The sequence below is a fragment of the Jaculus jaculus genome, chromosome 1 (genome assembly GCF_020740685.1).
Source record: "Jaculus jaculus isolate mJacJac1 chromosome 1, mJacJac1.mat.Y.cur, whole genome shotgun sequence".
NCBI classification, from domain to species: Eukaryota; Metazoa; Chordata; class Mammalia; order Rodentia; family Dipodidae; genus Jaculus; species Jaculus jaculus.
In genome coordinates this window covers 113,492,616-113,506,021 of record NC_059102.1, presented here as the reverse complement: position 1 = coordinate 113,506,021, position 13,406 = coordinate 113,492,616, and positions in this window count along the sequence as shown.

Below are 13,406 nucleotides of genomic sequence, written 5' to 3'. Positions count from 1 at the left end.
AATACTAAGGTAAAATTGGATTCTGCTCATGGAATTTTGCCAAACAGGAGGCAGAAAGATTGTAAGAGTCACAGGTTGGGACATCATGCCCAGAGGCACAGCTTCCGCCTAATATCTGACTGCTACTATCAAAATGCATAACCCACAATTCCATGGGAAGTACCAGCAGCCCCTCAGAGGAGGATCTCCAATTTCCATTGGGGGCAGGAAGGAGGGAAAAGATGTTACCTACACATGATGTATCCATAAAAAAGTATGTTCATATTTAAAAAAAAACACAAAACCATCAAGACTGAAGAAACCAGCAATATTATATGTATATACAAAAATGAAAATACAATTTTGTATTCAGAATTATCAGGAATTCATTTAAATGCTTTCATAGAGTGGTCAATGTTTAGCAGCAGTTTCTATAATGATTCTGTCATATATAATTGCCTATTTTTGCAACTGTTTCAAAATGCTGAACTATTTAATTTTCATTTATGATATTTGCATTTGGGGGCCTAGCATGCTTTACATGTTTGGTTTTGTTTTAAGAGAAGGCTATAGTGAGAGCAAGAAAGAGTAAGAACAAGAGTGAGAGCGAGCATGAAAGCGAGAGAGAAATCGGTCTGCCAGGGAATCAGCCACTGCATTTGGACACCAGGTGATTGTAACACGTAGTGCACCTGTGTGATCTTGTGCTTGCATCACCTTTGTGAGACTGGCTTATGTGGGATCCAGAGAAAAATAGAAAATAGGGTCTTAAGCTTTGCAGGCTATTGCCTTAACCACTAAGCCATCTCTCCAGCCCACATATTTGATTTTATTTTCTCATGTACCACCAAGCCCAGCTTCCTTCTCTTTCTTTCACCCTTCTCCTTCTATTTTTTCTTTTCTCTTTATTTATTTACTTATGAGAGAGAGACAGAAAGAGAATGGGTATACCAGAGTCTCTAGCCACTTCAAACAAACTCCAGGTGCATGTGACACTATGTGCATCTGGCTTATGTGGGTTCTGGGGAATTGAACCTGGGTTGTTAGGTTTTGCAGGAAAGCAGCTTAACTGCTAAGCCATCTCTCCATCCCTTCTATTTATTTATTTTTAATATTTTATTTTATTTATATATTTGACAGTGAAAGAAACAAGCAGGGAGAGAGAGAGAGAGAGAGAAAGACCGAGAGAGAAGATGGGCATGCCAGTGCCTTCAGCTGCTGCAAGCGAACTCCAGATGCATGCATGACCCTGTGCATCTGTAGGTACTGGGTCCTTTGTCTTTATAGGGAAACGCTTTAACCATTAAGCAATCTCTCCAGTCCCACATGTTTGATTTTTAATTAAGGTTGTTACATCTTTAGAAACTATAAACTTTTGGCATCTAGCCAGTGTAATCAAACTCCAGACTCATGTGCCATGTTGTGCACATGTATGACCTTGTGCCCTTGAATCTCCTTGTGCATCTGTCTTACATGGGATCTAGAAAGACAAATATGGGTCCTTAGGCTTTCCAGGCATTTGCTAAGCCATCTCTCCAGCCAAAGATAAATATAGTTCAAATATAAAATATATAAATGTAATTTACTTATTTGAGAAAGACAGAGAGAAAAAGAGAGGCAGATAGAGAGGAAGAGAGTGGGCATGCCAGGACTTTCAGCCTCTGTGAACAAACTCCAGACATATGAACCACCTTGTGCCTCTGGCTTACTTGGGTCTTGAGGAATAGAATCTAGGTTCTTTGACTTTACAGCCAAGTGCCTTAACAGATAAATAATCTCTCTAGCACTAAACTAAGATTTCTTATATATGTTGCCAAAAGCACAATTTAAAAATAATTTGGACTTCATAAGGAAAGAACATTTATTCTGTGCAATTCACACTTAAATTAACAAAAAGATGAGCCACATATATTGTAAGATAACAAAAAATATATTTATACATCACACATTAGGGCTGCAGAGATAGCTCAGTGCTTAAGACACTTGCTTGTGAAGCTTAAGGACCCAAGTTCAACTCTACATATACCATTTAAGCCATACCGAAGGCAATGAAAGTGCAAGGTTATACATATGCACAATATCATACACATGTATGTTGTTCAATTGCAGTGGTTGGAAGCCCTAGAGAGCCAAGATTATATATATATATATATATATATATATATATATATATATATATATATATCTTACATTAAATAACTTTCCCTGGTTACACAAAGATATTGAACTGATAGTAAAAAATGTGACATGGAAAATAAGAGCCAAATGCAGAACCCTGATACAAATAGAAATAGAATCGTCTTCTGTGCATTTGCTAGAAATGATTGCTATTAGTTATTCTATTAGTGTCTTACAGAAGACTATCGTTTGAATATTTTGCTATCTTGTCTTGAGATTCAAATAATGGTTCAATCAAAGGTGATACCCTTGCTCAGATTACATCCCCTGAGTGTTCTGCCTTACCAATCAACACTTTATTATTTTTAAATTTTACTTATTTGCAAACAGAGAGAGAAAGAATGTGAGTGACAGGGTCTCCAGCTGCTGAAAATGAACTCCATATATATGCAACACTTTGAGCATCTGGCTTTATGTGGGTACTGGAGAATCAGTCTTTGGCCTTTAGGCTTTGCAGGCAAGGGCCTTAGCAGCAGAGTCATTTCTCTAGCCCCAGCACTTTTATTTTGACTATGTCTTAAGTTAAATTAATAATGGATTTCCTGGGACAAAACTTCTTCCTTTTATCAAGCAAGTACTTCTTGCCCACCTTACTCGAATAAAATTCATATTTTGTCATAACAATATCTTAGTGGTATAACATTTTACTCAAGAATAATGTGGCTTACATTGAGCTTTGTACTGTTGCAAAATATAGGCCCTGCGAGACTGTGACTTTGGCACATTATTATCTGTATGAATCCACTGCTGTTGAAAGAGGTGGAGTGAGGAATGCATCTCAAATTCTCAGAAGTTTTGCACTTCAAATTGGAGGCGGACCTGTACTGATCATATTAAACATGTTTTATATTATTGAGAATATAAGTATATGCATACACTTTAATTTGATCCTATTTATGACCCATTATTCTTTTGTGAATATATTCATTTATGTGTGTGTGTGTGTGTGTGTGTGTGTGTGTGTGTGATTGAGAGAGAGAGAGAGAGAGAGAGAAAGTGTATGGGCATGCATGGGTCTCCTGCCACTACAGACAAACTCCAGACATATATTCCACCCTTGTGCATCTGTCTTTATGTAGGTACCAAGGAATTAATCCCAGGCTGTCAGGCTTTGCAAACAAGTGTCTTTAACATATGAGCCATCTCTCTAGCCTCATCATTCTCTTTGTCCTCTCTCTGTCCTGTACCAATTCTTTGGAAGGCCCTCTTCTTTATAGGCAGTCCTTCCTCTGTTCTTTTGTCTAATTCCTTTTGTCCTATTTCATCCTCCAAGTCAAACTGTTCATGGACTCAAAATAGTACAGATCTTGTGAGGATACCAGTAACAACTCTGGGGTCATAAATTCAGCAGTTGTTTGACTTTAGAACCGTGCCACAAAGTACTTACTCCTTCCCACCTTGTGGTTCTTACATTCTTTTTACTCCTCTTCTATAATGTTCCTTGAGCCTGCTTGGACTTTGATAGATATCTCTGTTAATGTTGAGCTCTTAAGAGACTCTGTTCTTTTGTTTTTTTAAAAATAAGTTTTGAGTATCCACGGTGTCTCCCACAATTCCATATAGAAGCTGTTATTAGAGATAATCTGAGGTAAAGTGACCTCTAAGTCTGTAAAATATGAGATGGTAACAGGAAGTTTCCTTGAAGAAGAAAGAGCTTGTGTTTCACTGAAAATCAGGGTGGGGTTTTCTTTCTTTCTTTCTTTTCTTTTCTTTTTTTTTTTTAGTAAACTATATTTCAGTTTATGTAAAGTTTATTTTATAATTTGTTTTTAAAAGTTAATTTTGTTTTGTTATTAAATAATATTATATAATAATGAGGTATACTATACTGTTTCAACACAAATATGGATTGTAGAGCAATCTAATCAGATTGTTTAACATATTACTTCAAACATTTATAATTTCTTTGTGGTAAGAATATTCAAAATCTCTTCTATCTCCTTTAAAACACATGATACAATATTGTTGGGTGTAGTCATTATACTGTACAATAGAACATTGGAGTTCACTTCTTTCTTTGTAATATAACTGAATATAATCACAATTATATTTTCTACTTGTATGATATCAATATTTTTAGATTTCATAAATAAATGAGATCTTTATGTAATTGTTTTGCTGTGTATTTATTTTTTAAGTTTCTTTTTTTTTGAAAATTTTTAAATCGAGGACTTCCATAATTATCAACCATAAACCATGGTAATTCCCTCCCCCTCACTTTCCCCTTTGAAACTCCACTCTCCATCATACACATTCCCCTCTCAATCAGACTCTCATTTATTTTTATGTCATTACCTTTTCCTCCTATTATGATGGTCTTGTGTAGGTAGTGTCATTTCACTTGTTAAGCCACACCTACCCCTTCCAGTAGCCTAGGAAGCACAAAGGAATGAACACTATAGAAGCATGGTGATAGATTGCCTGTGATGCAGGCTATAGAAAATGTTGAAATTTGATGGGACAGCCCTACACAAGGAAAATACACATTTGATACAAAGAAAAAATAAATGACAGCAGGCAAAACCAAAATCTTGGCCAACTTCTGGCTAAGTAGATTAACATTACTTTCCTAATTGCCTGTAAAGAAATTGCCAACCTCAGACAAATAGTTAAAATTTTGATAACAACTACAGGGAAAAAAAAAACATATTAAGTGAAGTATTTTAGAGAATTAGACTAAGATATTGATATTTTCTAGGTATTTTAAATAAATTCAATTAAACTGTAAGAAATAAGGATTATGTGGTTAATAATAAAAATGAGCACATAAAAAATTTAAAAGAGATTCAAACTGTTGAAAAAATGAGGGGATTCTGGCAAAAAAAAGTCCAGGGCCATAATGAAGTCTTTCATAGATACATAGACTACCACAAAGTTGAAGAAGGAATTAGTGTAATGCAACATATATCACTACAAATTTTCAACCAGAAACATTACAAAACGATCTGGCAAAATATCTTCAATGAGGGCTTCAAGGTTAAGGTGCTTACCTGCAAAGCCAAAGGGCTTAGGTTTGTTTAGGACCCACATAAAGCCAGATGCACAAGGTGGCATGTATGTCTGGAGTTCATTTGCAGCAACTGGAGACCCTAATGTACCCATTCTCTCTCTCTCCCTCAATTCCTCATTCCTTCCAGTTCTCTCTCTCTTTATAAATAAATAAAATAATATTTTTAAATTATTTTTAAAAAATTAATTACTTAAGAAACATGAAGATAAAATTACAAAATAAAAATAGTGGAAGTTACAAAAAATTCAAAATTAAAAATGAAAGAATGTAAGTTACTGATTCAACAAGTAAAGACAACTAAAGATATATGTCAAACACACAACTTGTAGACACACATCTAAACAATCAATAACAGGTAACTGGAGATAAAATGTGAAAGAATGCTCTGAAGCTAGGTAGAGGCCCATAGCACATTAACTATTCTGTACAGAAAATAAGTGAAGGAAATTTCTGAGCAGAAAACCTTTGAACCACACATAATGAATACATTTTGAAGTACCATGAAAAATTAAGTCTAATTTCTAATTTTATTTCAAATAAAACTATTTTAAAACTATACAAATTTTAATAACCTTTCACAAGCACAGTTATGAGCTATTTTCCTAGAGTTATCAAGTTATCACCAAAAGAATGGCAAACAGTTATGATGAAATTATAAGCAGGGAGAGACTTCCATTCATAGCAAGAAGAAATTGTCCCCCAAATGGTCAACAGCCAAATAGGTATACAAGGGATTTAACCTTATTTTAATGATTCAAAGTGACAGTTACCTAAAGGAAACAAAGCAATTAAACTTAATTATAAAATTTCTCATATGTAAGTTTTAAAATGTATTGGAGAACATAAAGTTTTATAGAGACAATTTAGAATATTAACACACTGGAGCAATATCCATAAGATATAGAAGATGATGTATGATATTTGAAAATAAATTATAAAATGAAACCCTAAAAAGTGCTATAATTAAGAAGTTAATAGTGTAATAAAATAAATAATTAAAATTCATACTTCCATTCAAAAGGCTGAAAAAGAAGGGGATAACTGGGAACTGACCAATGGGTTGATAGAACAATAATTTTACTAGTTATAAATGCTCTGAGTAGTGATTGTTAAGATTATGAAAGAACACCAAACTATCTTCTCTGTATTAGAATCTAAGCTCAATGTTTAAATGTTCATTTAAAACCAAATAAGGGACAAAAGTATTAGTCAAAAGTAAGCAGTGGATGTTGTATTCATACCAGAACAGATTAAGAACTAACAAGTAAGTATCTTGCCTAAGGATGCCATATTACATTTCCAAGGAGAAGACATAGTTAATAGTCAATGGGCTTAAAAAGATGGCTTCCAATTACATGTCCTAAAATCTGAAAATGGTTACTGATACTTCCACAAAGCCAAGACTTATGAAACCCATAAACATTTTGACATTGAGACTGTAGGAAAACATAAGTAAGAAGACAGCAAAAAGGATGAAAGACCTCTTGAGGATGGGGAAATTAGACAATGGGTAATAACAAACAGGAACACAGTCTGTTCACTGTATTTTCATGTAGTAATGTTTTCAGTTAAGAAGAAATAGCAGAGAGGACTAACTAGACAAATATTCTTTAGTTAACCTCTCAGTAAAAGAACAAAGAGAAAATTAATCACACTTTATAGAGGTCTGAAGAACATCAAACAAGTTAAACTCCCAGTAATAGCACATGGAAATTCTTCTCAAATAGAGTTCCCATACATCCCCATTGCACTAACTTTCTACTTACAGTTAATACCTTAATTGTTCTAATTACTTTAATATATTTTTCATTACTGTAATGAGTGCTTTTTGGTGAAGGGAGGGAATACATAAGATTCAGGATAGTAAAGACCTATGACCCCCAACTTTTAGATCTTTAAATGTTTAGCAAAGAAAATTTTAAAATAAAGATTACAAGAAGAATAAACTATGAATTATGAGGTTTATCTTAGGGAGAATTGGGATCTAGGGGCAAGGATAGCTAAAAGACCCAAGCCATCAAGTCAGAAGGGAATTACCCTTGCCTGGATGGAGAAGGGAGAAAGAGGATCACTCCACATAGTGTTGTCTCCAGGGAAGAAGCCTTTAGGAACCCCTCCCTGTACACACACACAGTAAATCAAAGCATGAGAGACCAGGCCAAAACATTCAGAAGAAACACAGACACACAGACACAGACACACACACACACACACACACGAACAAAGAGCAAAGCATGTGAGTACAAGCCCTTTCGAGGTCAGAAAAAGCTAAGTTTGGCTAGTAAAGGACACTGGGATTAAAGAGAGATCATCATGTAGCAAAGTGAGAAAATCCAAAAAATGAAGCCAGGAAAGTACCTGAAAAAAAGAATTTCCCCCATCCTTTCCAGCCAAGTTGGAAGTACAAGAGCTTACCAAAGCTAGGGCAGGGAGATCCTGGCACCAGGAGAAAGAAAGTTATACACACATTCCCGACACATTTATATGGGTCACACATCTATTTAGGTAGAGCCTTCCATCAGACTCAGGTATGTAAGGAAGAGACCTGATTGGTTGGTGGTCTCAAGATAATGACTCAGGAGATGACAGCCCACCCAAGAGTGTTGAGCTGAGGAAGCAATATTATTTATTTAATTAATTTATTTATTTGAAAGAGAGAAAGGGGCTGATAGAAAGAGAATGGGTGCATCAGGGCTGGCCACTGCAACAAATTCCAGGTACAAGTGCCACCTTGTGCATCTGGCTTACAGAGGTACTGGGGAATTGATCCTGGGTTCTTAGGCTTCACAGACAAGCACCTTAACCAGTAAGCTATCCCTTTTACCCTTAAAGTAGTTTTAATTTGCTTTTCTTTGGTAGCTAAGGACATGAAACATGTTTTTGATGTTTATTGGTCATTTGAATTTCTTCTTTTGAAAATGTGCTATTTAGTTCTCTTACAAATTTTTTGATTGGGATATTTGATTTGTTTAGGTTATTAAGTTATTTTGTATACTCTAGTTATCAATCTGCTATAAGATGTATAGCTGGCAAGTATTTTCTCCCCTGCTGTAGGCTACCTTTTTGCTCTATTCACAGTGCACTTTCCTATACAAAAGATATTTAATATCATGAGATCCCAATGGTTTATTAGTGGCCTGACTTCCTGAGTGAAAGGAGTAATATTTAGAAAGTCTTTGTGCTATATGTTGACATGTTTCCCCTACTTCTAGCAGTTTCACAGTTTCAGCTCCGATATTAAGATCTTTGTTCCATTTGAACTTGATTTTTGTACATGGAAAGAAATAATGTATTTTTAACCTTCTACACATAGACATCTAGTTTTCCTGGAAGCATCTGGTAAAGAAACTGTCTTTACTCTAGTGAATAATTTGGTATTTTTGTCAAAAATCAGATGGCTAAAGCTGCCAGAGTTTACATCTGGAACCCCTATGCTGTCCTATTGATCTACATGTCTGTGTCTGTGCCAGAATCATGCTGTCTTTATTACTATGTCTCTGTAATACATCTTAAAATCAGGTAGAATGATGCCACATGCCTTCTTTTTTGTTGCTCAGGATTGCTTTGGCTATCTTGCAGAAGTATCACAGTGTTTTGGTGACTTAGTCATGGAAGTAGTTTATGGTGAGTCACTCTGAGAACTAGTATTAACTTTGAAAATGATGGAGAAGGCACAACTATCTGCAAGAGGGAAGTCGAGGTGTTGGCCATTTCCACAGATTTCAAAAGTCATTAAGAGTAAGGAAAGTTTTAGTTACAGAGAATAAAAAGGAGAAAATAAGAAGACAGTATAAAAAAAGAGGTTGTGAAAAGGGAACATAAAGTTGTGTATGGGAAGAGTAGTAGAGGATCCCAGGCATCCCAATAATAGTCTTGGTGGAGAAAAGCAAAGAATAAACTGAAATTCAACTAAGCAATACAAAAACATAAACAAAAATAGTATGGAATATATATGTATGAGTGGCAGTTAAAACAAATAAACCAACAAAATCAAAGGCCCTAGGCTAGGTGGGCATGATGGTTCATTCCCTTACTTGGGTATGAGGCCTGCCCTGAGCTTGCAGCTTGTCTGGGTTGCAATTAATTCACAATCACCCTGGCCAGAATAAGACCCTACCCCTGCCAAAATACCAAAAAAAAAAGCACTATTAATTAAGAAGTATTAAAAGTGACAAGAACTTAACAGAACTTATCTAACAATGGCAAAGTAAACTAAATATGTACAGTTAAGGGACCAAAGTGATGCCATGACTGGCTTCAATGAGGTGCCACCCTAAGTAGGCCAAAGTTTCAGTTTCCTGGAGAGGCAGGTAATATGACTTCTGGGAAAAACCACAAAGGGCTGTTAATCAACAGTGACCCTGACATGTGTCTAGGGCAGATAGCCACCCAGGGACCTGAGTCAATTCCTGAATTACCTCTGGACTATGACCAAAAAGGGCATGCCCAAGGTGGTGGGCTCTGGGGGCTGAGTCTGTTCCTGGAGACATGTACAAACATGCCCAGACATGTCCCTCTCATGCCTTTCACAATCCCTTCACACCTTCTGCCCCAACCAATCAGAGATGTACAAACTGTAACTGCTGCTTGCCTAGCCAATCATTGTAAAAGATTACCTAACCTGCCTGGAATTCGTCTAGTTGTGCTTAAAAGAGGCCTCTGTGCTCCTCACGGAGTCACCATTTTGTATGAATGGTTAACCCCTGCATGCTGGCTGATTCTGAAGAATAAGCACTTTTTGTTTTTACATACTATTTGAGTCCAGGGTCTTTCTTCAGTGGCCCTTACATACACCAGATTTGATAAATTAGTATTTTTGCTTAGTGGACTAGGTTTTAAATTCTTTCTCGTCCTGGGATTTTTTGGTTCTTATTTTAGCAACCTGCCTTTATACACAAGGTACAGTTAGCACTTGCTGTGCAAGCCTGTTTTTTTTTTTTTTTTTTGCTTGGAATGTGTATTGTACCAATGGAAAACAGCCCAGTTACATTTTGGAGTGAATCTGTATCTTACCTGTGTTGAAATTGAATTTCTTTCCCCATTTGGTGTAATATGGGCTACACTCAGAGAGTTAGAATGGTATGCTATTTAGGCAGCTCTGTTGGATGCTGTCTGGGGGAGGAATGGCTGGGATTCTTTGGCATCCTGAAATTGCCAGTGGGTACATTGCTGGTGTGCGGGCTAGAGCAGCTTGTGGAAAGGTGTCTGAAGTCATTCTGGAGCTTCTCAGCTGGTCCCTGTTGTCTTCTACTTCAGATTTTTCAATTTTCCAAGCCACTGTGAGTGGAAGCATCCCTTCCAGCAGTTTTGTCTGTACTTGTTGGCTCAGATGGAGCTTGGGGAGTAAAAGCACTTCCCAGTGGCTGCTGGCTGGAGCCTAATTCTCATTGACTGTATATACAGTATCATTAACTTAACTAAATTAAGTAAAAATCTCACTTGATTTTCTATATATACACATTGTTCAGGAATCATATTTGAAATAATATAATGTACTTTCTCTCTTCTTAGTCTCTCATGGTCTGTAGCTCTTTCTTTGTCTTTCATTATTTTGACACTGTTTTATGAACCAGAATATGCTCAGTTTTGGAAAAAGTTTCAGGTTTGAAAAGAATATTTAATCTATTGTTGTTGCATGAAGTATTATATAGATGTCAACTAAATGCTAGTGATTAGTGGTGCTGCTTATTCCAGCTATGTCCTTATTGATTTTCTGCCTCTTGGATGTCAATTGCTGATATCAAGGTTTATGAAAGCTCAAGTTGTAATAGTAGATTCATCTATCACTCATTGTACTGCTTCCTCCCCCCCCTTTGCTTAAGGTAGAGGCTCTGTTAGAAGTCACAGCCACTAATAATCACTGAGTCATCTGGTGATCTTTTATCCCTGAGTTTCTATCATCATAAAATGTTCTGCTTTATGATGAGTAACTTTACTCTTTGTTCTTTTCTGAATTTAATACTGGCTCCTTCAGCTAGCTTTTGAATAGCATTGGTATGGTGGATCTTTCTGTTTCTCCTCATTTATTAATGTATCTTTTAATAATTTATTTATTTTTTATTAATTATTTTTGTACTCAGTGAACACAGTTAAGTCTGTACCATTGTTAGGCTCATCCATGTCCTACCTCCTCCCCCTGGCCTCTCCTTGTAGAGGTATATGGGTCATGCATTGTGGAATTAGCCCACAGTTATGGGTAGGAGAAATGTCTCTTCATATCATGACCCAACATGTGGCTCTGACATTCTTCCCACCTCCTCTTCCACAAAATTTCCCTGAGTCATTTTGGGTTCATTTTTGGTCTGCTTCAGTGATGAGGTGTTAGGGGCCTCTGGGTCTCTAGATATCTGATTTGGTAGTAGTTGATTGTTCTCTGTGTCAATCTCCTTCACCCTTGTGCTGGTACCCGGTTCACCAAGAAAACAGCACCCTTGCTTGTTTTGCCAGTTTTCTTAGTTTCAGCTGGGGCCCTTTTGAGGTATTATGGGATGGTTTTCTCCTTAGGATCTGCATCTATCTGATAAAAAGAAGCAGATTCTCCAACAGAAATTAATGTTAGCACCAGACAAATGGGATAACCCTTATTTTTTTTATATACAGAATTTAATAGGTGTATGCCTCTAGTAGCCCACAGTTGGTGGTAGCTTGATAATGGAGAGCAAGCTATGTTTGGATATGGTTCTGACTTGTTTCCCAGCTCCAGCTATGGGTCCTGTTCCATTGAGGGGATTAATTAGCCAAATCAAGAGCAGTTGGTTTCCCACCATGGCTGTACAACACTATTGCACTTGTGTGAGCATCACGACAGGTTATTTGCTGCTAAGTAGGTTAGACCATGAGTTGCTTGGACAGATTTTGGTCATTTTACCCCAGTTTCCCATGTAGCACCTTCTGGCACTTAACGCGCTGACTGTCTGGAGACTGACTCTCTTACAGCTTCCAGCCATTGCATTCCATTTTATGTGTCAACCGCATAAAGTGTCTTCAGCAGTAGTGTTTTACCACTAACCCTTGGTGGGTCATCAAGTACTTTGACAGAAATATGACTTTCTTTTAGGAAACCTTGTAGGTCTCTCTGATCAAAAGCTCATTGTGGATGATAACCACATGCTGGTACTGGAGTTACAGGTCAGTGACCACTAAGAGAGGGAAGAAAAAGATAACTAATATAAAAGAGTTAGATAAAAGCAAGAGGAAGAGAGAGAGAGAGAAGGAGAAAGAAAGAGAGAGAGAGAGAGGCTGTAGAAGATTAAAGTCAGTCTTCTTCATACCCTCTCCAGTGTCTTGTGGCTCAGATGTTACCTCTAAGGGCCTGGTGAAGGTTCAACCATTTGGTCTGCCTTTTAGGATGAAGAATTTTATGGTACCATTGCCATTTATGTTTTTATATTGTGAGTGAGCTACTTTTAGACCCTGGGCCATTTTTTTTTTTTTTTTTTTTTTGGTCAGGACATGACACACAGTTTGTTAATGTGATCTACCTAAAGATTATTGATGCTAATATTGATATTGACATCAATGGAACAATATCCACTAAATTATTTTTTTTTTCTAGTTACTATTTTTCTAAAACCATTTCCCATACTTTTCTGAATTAATTAGTCATAACATGACTTTAAGAATATATGCTTTACTTACAATAAGGAAAATTTTGAATAAATTAAAATCAGTAATTCTTCTTAGCAGCCTTGAAGACAGATGGATCCATAGTGAGGGTATGAAACAAGTGTCTTCTCCCTTACTCCAGTGAAATGATCACTAAGTGGATATAGAAAACCAGAATTTACCTCTGGAGAAATTCCAAGGGGAGAAAAATGCCACAACATTCCAGAATGTGAAAGACTAAACCATAACTGATGAATTTCTGAAGGCTCATTGTGGGTATGGCCAGTTAATCCCCAGGTCCAGTCTTGGGGGTGGAGAGGTCCAGATTTCTCTATGCCTTCAGAAGAGTACCACATCCTCACAGTGATAAATGGAAAAAATATCTCCCTATAAAGGGAAGAAAGAATTTCCTTCTAAATATTTATTTTTTATTACTTTTTCTTGAGACAGGGGCTCCCTGTGTACTTAGGTTTTCTTTAGCTTTCCATCTCCTGTCTCAGCTTCTGAGATGCTATGATTAATGTTTATACCTTCATGCATGATCTTGTATGTTCTTAGAGTTTGCCCTTAAAAAATTATTTTAGCACATTGAATTCATCACAAATCTGGTTCAAGATTATTTTTTTTATTGGAA